This window comes from Nesoenas mayeri (genome assembly GCF_963082525.1).
Source record: "Nesoenas mayeri genome assembly, chromosome: 5".
Lineage (NCBI taxonomy): Eukaryota > Metazoa > Chordata > Aves > Columbiformes > Columbidae > Nesoenas > Nesoenas mayeri.
In genome coordinates this window covers 6,227,353-6,235,905 of record NC_137548.1, presented here as the reverse complement: position 1 = coordinate 6,235,905, position 8,553 = coordinate 6,227,353, and positions in this window count along the sequence as shown.

Genomic DNA, 8,553 nt, shown 5'->3' with positions numbered 1-8,553 from the left:
CTCAGCTATGCAAAATAAAATGTTGCTGTGTTTTGTGACTCTCCTGAACCTCTCTGGGTTGACACCTATGCTACCATACACAGAAAGCTGATGGATCCTCCACATAGCACCGATCATTTGCACTGAGGTGTAATGTCAAGTACAAGTTGACTTCAGAAAGTGGGGTAGGTGAAATGCTCATGAGATCTCGGCCACTTTGTGGATTTGTGTTCTGGTAGATTTTAAACACAACTTTTTGCAGCATACCATCCTGTACGCTTCAGAAGAGGGAACAGCGCCAGCCTCCCGGACTCACAACTGCCCACCACTGGGCAGCGAAGGGACCTTTTTTAGATGTTGGTAGTAGTTAGAGCACTCTTAGAGCCACTTTTTCTTGGTTTTGGCTACCAGAAAGGGACTGTTGGAGTACCAGGTGCACCAAACTTGCCCTCTACCAACACCAGCATGTCCTGTCCTGCAGCTGATTATTCTCTAATTTACTTCCCTGACATCCAGAGGTTTTCCCAGATGAAAAACTAGATCAGTTCTCTGTTGTGTTGCTGCAACAGAAGCTAATGTTTAGCCACTGTATCTCCTTAGCTCTTTTTACCTCCTTAAAATATGTACTGTCTATGCCAAACAACTGCCTGTGACTTTTGTTAACCAAGATACACAGAAAAAAACATCTCCAGTAGCGTACGCTTCTAGAGCTCCTTACATAACATCTTCATTAAAATGCCAATCACAGGGTTCTGCTAAGAGCCACGTCAGATTGTGATCAGCTTTTCAGGCCATGTTCACTTTTGGACTTTTTGCTTGAGAAATTCCATAGGTTCATATGCTTGATTATGCAATTATCTTCTTGGATTCATTTAAAAACCTCCTCCCATGCTCAGTTTACAGTCCCAAAGCTGATCTTCTTCATAATTTATATTCTGAGAGTAAAAAGTTTAGCAACAGAATTCTGGATTTTTCTCTTCAAAATGTTAGTTGGTAATGAAAATTCTCTGATATTTTGTGTTTTGCTTTGTGAAGACCAGCAGAGGGTGCCTGAGAGAGAGAGCAAGAGCAAACCCCATCCCAGGCTTGAGCGGGAATTGCCAACGATAGGAGTGTAAAAAAAGAAAGAAGTAAACTAATTTAGTTCTCAATTAACACCAAAGAGGAATATGTTAATGAAAATGAAGAAGAACTAACTGCCTTAGGAAAACTGCACAATTAAGAGGCTGTCAAAAAAGTAATACTAATAATTAAAAAAAATACAGTAATTTGGGGATTAGGAAAGGAGTTTTGGTTGTTTGATTCTATTATGGGCCAACAGCTACTGAAGTACTGGCTCCTTGAAGTATCTTTTCATGGGTTTTGGGAGACATTCCCTCCATAAACTATTCCATAAACTACCTCTGTGTAAGGAGATGGAGGAAGAGAAAATCAGTGCAGGATTCAGAGCAGGTTCCTAATTTATGTTCCCTGGCCAACCCCACGATGAAGTTTGTTTCTGCTGACTAGAGTGGGTGCTCAGGGAGATGAAGCTCTGCAGAATCAGCCTTTTGGACACCAACTTCTTTTCCTCCTGCTGTCCCTCACTTAATGTTAAATGATGCAGGAGAGAAAGTTCCCACCAGCTCCTTGTATCAGTAGTTTTTTCAGTACTAGTGCAATGAGAGAGCCCATGCAGAAAGAAATCTTTCTAGATTCATCACAACAGATTTAAATTGAATAAATACTGTTTTATATGTATCTATATATGTATTTGGAAAATTGCAAATGCAGAAAGGGAGCACAAATCTTTCCATTGACTTCAGTGACCTTGAAACCCAGCCCAGGATGATAGATGTCAAACAGGGATCTAAGAATCAGGATGTAAATATCAATGATGTCTTCCTCTTCTTCACCATCAGAAGACATTTGTTCTATATCAAGAATACAAGAAAGCATTTTTTTTAAAGATAAATATTAAATACTCGCTTTCCCTCTCTTATCCAGATGTGATATAGTCATATACCATGGTATATTCAGATACATTCTAGACTTTCCTATGACTATTCCTCTGAGGAAAAGTCCTTCATATATTTGTATCTTGACTTCTTCTACTATTTAATTCAAATAATAATGAAGAATTCATAGTACTAATGTCACACAAGCAAAATGGCATTATCATCAAATGGAGTTTTGTTCAATTCACCTGAACATGTTCTGTGTTTCTGTTATTTATATAAACACAGGTGATTTAGTCACACCCCTTAATGTAAACTAAAGAAAGTATGTTATGAGAAGGAAATAGATAATATAACTTAAGGTCTCTGGGTTCCATCACTGTCCCATCATACTAAACAAATCTTATCTTCATATAAATGTCCCATCTCCTGCAGAAAAGGTTGGAGTTTTTCTGGATTTCTCTTTTTATTATTTCACCGAGTAAAAGTGCTTTTAATGTCAATAAACAGGAAGATAAGTCAAAGTAGTGTGGTCTAGAGGAATGAGCAGAGCTCGGGCAGGCAGTCCTGAATTAAATTCACCCCTGTGTGAAGGACACATCTGGAACACTTAAGTCACATTCCAATATCCAGTTAGGTCAGTGAGGGAGACCTGATGCGCAGGAGCTTTTTGTCTGGAGACAAACACTGTCCTTTAAAAAGTAACATGCCCCTTTTAAACAGATACAGTTGGTGCAGGTGTCAGTAAAAGCATGGCAAGCACTTCACAAAAAAAAAAGCAAAGCCAAGCAGTTTATAATCTAATTGAAAAGTCATGGATGTGAAGTTTGGAAGAAGAGCAGGGCCCGGTGTAGCTGCAGGTGGCTGGGATCACCGCAGGGTTTTATAGCTTTAAACACAAAGTGGAGTGTAGAAAACGGCTCTTGCTTCTTATATTGAGGAAACATTTTCCAGGGGACACCACAAAAAGTCATAGACCAACAACCAGGAGTCACCTACTTCTGTGTCTGAAGATGCTTCCTCTACTTGTCCTGGCTGAGTAAGGATTGTCTTGCCACTGTGTCCTTTTATATTGCTATTTTGTATTTTTCTGTGATGCTCTGTTTTTGTCATCTATTTTTCTATATATTTATTTCTGAGGAAGGAAATATTGAGGTGTAGGGAGAAGAGAGGAGGAAAGAATTACTTACTTGTAGTTACAGCAATTGAACTTTGGGTTTGCTTAACTAAACTGTTGCCAAGACTTGACCAAGCACCTTTGCTATGTCTTTACTAGTAAGTAAAACAAACTGTGGACTTTCTAGTCCTAAGACCAACTGGCCTCACTGGGTTTGTGTCTGTAGCAGATCAATGCCCCTCTGACATACCCCGAATTCCTTGGGCAAAGCCATACCATGAACCACAAGAACAATTTAAAGATATGGATGGTCACGTGCCAGTGTATGACTCCATGCCTTGGCCCTCTTTGACTTACTGGTATAGAAGTAGCTTACTCTGGCAAAAAAAAAGCACTATTTCTCTGTTTTGCCTTCTATTGCTTGGGAACAGGTTGTACTGATCCGTAATGCAGTGGCCAGGAAGGCAGTACCAAGACTTTCATTTACTGTTTTAAAAATGGATAGAAGACATACTACTTCAACTTGTTCTAAGTAGAACTAGACTCTCAAGTTTCAAAATGATGGGAGCTCACACAAAAAAAATCTTAACTAAACAGACTGAAATGAAATGGATGCAAGGAGTAAGTACAATTAAGGAGAGATTTGATGGAAGAAAAAATGGAAGTTATTTCCTTCGAGGCTGTCTTCAAGTGAGCTGAGTAAGGAGGCAGGCAGAAGGGGCTATGCGTGAAAAAAACATGAAGATTGGACAACACGCTAAAAGCTGAAATGAGGGGGGATTAGGGTAGCTAGGAATGCAGAGGCTTAAGTGCACAAAAACTCAGAGACTTGAACTCAAGAAGGTAATTCTGAAGCAGAAAGCTTGTGTTCTTTGTAAGCAACAGGAAAAATTGCACTGATGTAGTGACAGCAGAACTGTACCTCAAATCAGCATCTCATCAAAATGATTTAAGAGGCTCAAATGGATGTCCCTTACCTAGGGTAAATTTTTAACTTTTCAATAAATTTTATTACAAAAGAAAGAACATTTTCTTTAAAAATAATTTGCAGTTAGACCAGATATAAAATAAAAACTATAGAAAGAATGTATATATCCACTGTCTGATCAGACAGATTTAGGTAAGAAGTAGTTTTGGCACTCAGTTACATTTACATTGCCTGGATTTACAAAGATCACATCATAAAAGATGTGAGGAAGCATCTTCAGACACAGAAGTAGGTGACTCCTGGTTGTTGGTCTATGACTTTTGTGGTGTCCCCTGGAAAATGTTTCCTCAATATAAGAAGCAAGAGCCGTTTTCTACACTCCACCTTGTGTTTAAAGTTATAAAACCCTGTGGTCATCCCATTTAACTGTTTGTCTCCTCTTCTAGCAACCAACACTAAACTGTGTGGCACAGGTAACATTCTGAAGCAGATACCTGGAGTCAAAACTGGCCTTACTTCACTTGCACTCATTTTATGATGGATTCTCCTCAAAATTTTGTTTTCCTAAACAAAGCAAAGAGCTTTTATCCTCAGAAGCTGTTCTGTTTTGCTTACACTGGAAGAGGAAATACACGAAAGGGGATGTAGTGCTGCTCTACTTATTCATTTTAATGTTATTGTGCCTGCATAAATAATTTAGTCAAGTAACAGCATTTTTCAAATCTGTGTTTCACACCGACACTGAAATAGTCTCAGATAATTGCACTGGAGCTTTCTTTACTCTATCCTGGATCAAAGAAATTGCGCCACAGTACTGTGGAAAATATTCACAGCCATGCTCTTGCAGTGTTCCTACCAGGGCTGCCATCAAGTCATCTGAGGCCCCCTTGTGAACATTCAAAGAGGAAGCACTTCATCCATAAATCTGTGAAAATTTACTTATTTTACAGAATCATGGAATCACCGAATGGTTTGGGTTGGAAAGGACCTCCACAGCTCATCCAGTCCAATCCCTGCCATGAGCAGGGACATCTTCACCAGCCCAGGTTGCTCAGAGCCCCGTCCAGCCTGGCCTGGGATGTCTCCAGGGATGGGGCATCCACAGCTTCTCTGGGCAGCCTGTTCTAGTGCCTCAGCACCCTCATGGAGAAGAAATTATTCCTCACACCCAAAATAGATCTACTCACTTTCAGTTTAAAGCTGTTGCCCCTTGTCCTGTTGCAACAGGCCCTGCTAAAAAGTCTGTCCCCATCTTTCTTATTGGCCCCTTTTAAGTACGGAAAGGCCACAATAAGGTCTCCCTGGAGCCTTCTCCAGGCTGAACACCCCAACTCTCTCAATCTGTCCTCATAGCAGACCTGTTCCAGCCCTGTGACCATTTTTGTGGCCTCCTCTGGACTCGCTCCAACAGGTCTATGTCCTTCTTACGTTGGTGGCCCCCGAGCTGGACACAGGACTGCAGGTGGGGTCTCATGAGAATGGAGGAGAGGGGGAGAATCACCTCCCTCAACCTGCTGGTCACACTTGTGTTGGTGCAGCCCAGGACACAGTTGGCTTTCTGGACTGTGAGTGCACGTTGCCGGCTCATGTTGAGCTTCTCATCACCCACCACCCCCAAGTCCTTCTCCTCAGGGCTGCTCTCAGTCCATTCATCCCCCAGTTCCATTCTGACATTGCACTTTTGCACAAGGTCTTCTCAATACTGCACAACTACAGAATAAAAGTAAATCTCTAGTAACAGCGTTCTAATAAAACATTTATTTCTTTCTTATTGCTTTTGAGACAGAAGTTAAGTTATCTTGGTTTTATTTATATTGTGTCAATATAACTTATGTAACTCTTAAGAATAAGGCATGTTATCATGTTATGTGCCCATTTAACTGATCTGTTATCTGCTGCCACAGAGTCAACACGGGGAACCTCAGCAAGGTTCACAGCAGGATGTGGAGCAAGACTGTGACCTCTCACACCGATAGCTATTTCTCATGTTGCTTTCAGAGCCTGTACTTCAGCTTTACATTGGCTCTTGCACTTCACAGCCGCAGTTAAGTACTTTCATAGATATCAGAATATGTTTACTGAGCTCCAAAGTGCCGTCTGCATCCATCACAGCATAAAGTTCAACAGAACTGTCACTCGTTCTGTTGATGTTCAGGTTGACTTTGCTCCTGTTAACAGTAGCAGCCCCTTCAGAAAGTGAAAATTAGCTTCTCAGGTGGAAGCTAAGTTCAGGCATTAGAAGGAGAAATATTGTTGTTTTTTCTTGGGAATTTTGGTCAAATCCAAGGGCTTTGTTATGATGTGATCTTTTAAGAGATGTTTCACTTTGATTTAATACTTTGTCCAACATCTAAGTAGCTGCTGGCTCTGAAGCAAGAAAAAGACAATGCTCAAAGTTGTACTTCCAGCAAGGAAAGCCAGAGCACTGCTGGTCATCAAGGTGAGACTGGAAGCCGGCAACCCTGAACTCATATCCATCTTTTGCCGGTTGCTTTGGGGTTGAGAAGCCTGAGGGGAGACCTCATGGTGGTTACAGCTTCCTCACAAGAGGAGGAGGGGGAGCAGGTGCCGAACTCTTCTCTTTAGTGACCAACGACAGAACCCAAGGGAACGGCAGGAAGATGTGCCAGAGTTTTGGGTTGGACATGAGAAAAAGGTTCTTCACCCAGAGGGTGCTGGACACTGGAACAGGCTCCCCAGGGAGGTGTCACGGCCCCAAGCCTGACAGTGTTCAAGAAGAGACTGGACAACACCCACAGACACACGGTGTGAACTGTGGGGTTGTCCTGTGCAGGGACAGGAGTTGGACTTGATGATCCTTGTGGGTCCCTTCCACCTCAAGACATTCTATGAAATTTCAGAGTCTGGCATGATAGAGTTGGTTTATGGAATCGATATGGAAAAGCTGCCCTGTGGTAGCTTTACTGCTTTTTAGCTGGTGTGGATCTCAAAATAAATATATTTAAGAGATTCAGGTGTGTATAATTAAGATAATTTCTTAAGCATATTTATCTATCATTAAGATAATACTAATGAGATGAGCATATTTACTTTTTATAAGTTGGAAAACAGCAAGAATGGACATCGCTGTGCAGGTGCAGTGTCTGTTCCCTTCCAGCTTTATACTGCCTATTCTGGTGCTCCACAATAGTTTGTGCACCATCAGCACTGAGTGCAAGAGAAAACAGAGAAATACAAAGAATATCTGTAACCGTGACATGTAACTGCGAACAGTTCTTGTGAGGGTCTTCCTTCACAACCTCCAAAGGCCTGTTTTTACACTGAAACACAATGACCATTTAATTAATGATTGGTTTGGACAGAGTTGAGGATACGTGCTATTTACAGAGAGTACTTTGGCAATGTGTTTTTATTTTTCTGTGGCCTTTCCCTTATATGGATGAGGTTCTGATTTATTTGCTGAAAAATCAGTCAGAACCTAGAGGTTTAAAGGTACACCATGGATGTGTTTTGTCTCAGAAGGCTGTAATGCAAATTTTGTGGCAATTCTGGTGTTGATTCCTGAATCCTTCGGTTATCGGTGAAGCTAGGATAGAGTGGGTAGGTGTGTGTAGCAAACACCACCATCCTGTGCAATGTCTTCAGATAGATCAAGGGTTTCAGCCCACGAGATTTTGGGATCAGGGTCTGTATGCCTGCAGCCTGTCCTACATAAGGTCTGTGTGCATTTCTGTCGCCTGGCATGGAGGCAGGAATTATTATGGGTTCCTCTTTTCTGTCTGCACATCCTGCTGTTAAAGACTTTGAAACATCAGGGTAGTTAGAGGTTAGAGGTTGTCCTTCCCCTCTACTCTGCCCTGGTGAGACCACACCTGGAATATCATGTCCAGTTCTGGGCCCCTCAGTTCCAGAAGGACAGGGAACTGCTGGAGACAGTCCAGCGCAGAGCCATGAAGATGATGGAGTGGAGCATCTCCCTCATGAGGAAAAGCTGAGGGAGCTGGGCTCTTCAGCTTGGAGGAGACTGAGGGGTGACCTTATTAATGTTTACAAATATACAAAGGGTGAGTGTCAGGAGGATGGAGCCAGGCTCCTATTGGTGACAACCAATGGTAGGACAAGGGGTAACAAGTTCAAACTGGAAAACAAGAGGTTCCACTTAAATTTGAGAAGAAACTTCATCTCAGTGCGGGTAACAGACACTGGGACAGGCTGCCCAGAGAGGCTGCGGAGCCTCCAACTCTGGAGTAATTCAAAACCTGCCTGGACACCTTCCTGTGTAACCTCATCTGGGTGTTCCTGCTCCATGAGGGGATTGGACTGGATGAGCTTTTGAGGTCCCTTCCAATCCCTGATATTCTGTGATTCTGTGTGATTCTGTGTAAGAACAGAGTTGTGCACCTGTACACAAATCTATGGTGAGGAGCTGTAGATAAGAGCGATTTGATGTCCAGAAATGCTGCAGTCTCTGTGTTTTTAGTACCTGTAGGTATTCAGCACCACAGATTTCCGAGCTGAGGGTTTAAGCCCAAGGTCTGAAACATTGTCCAGAGCTGGTCTAAGCAAGAATTAGGTTCACCTTGGCAGCAAGTGCAGTGCGAGGCACAGCCAAGGGTAGGATTGTCAGGAGG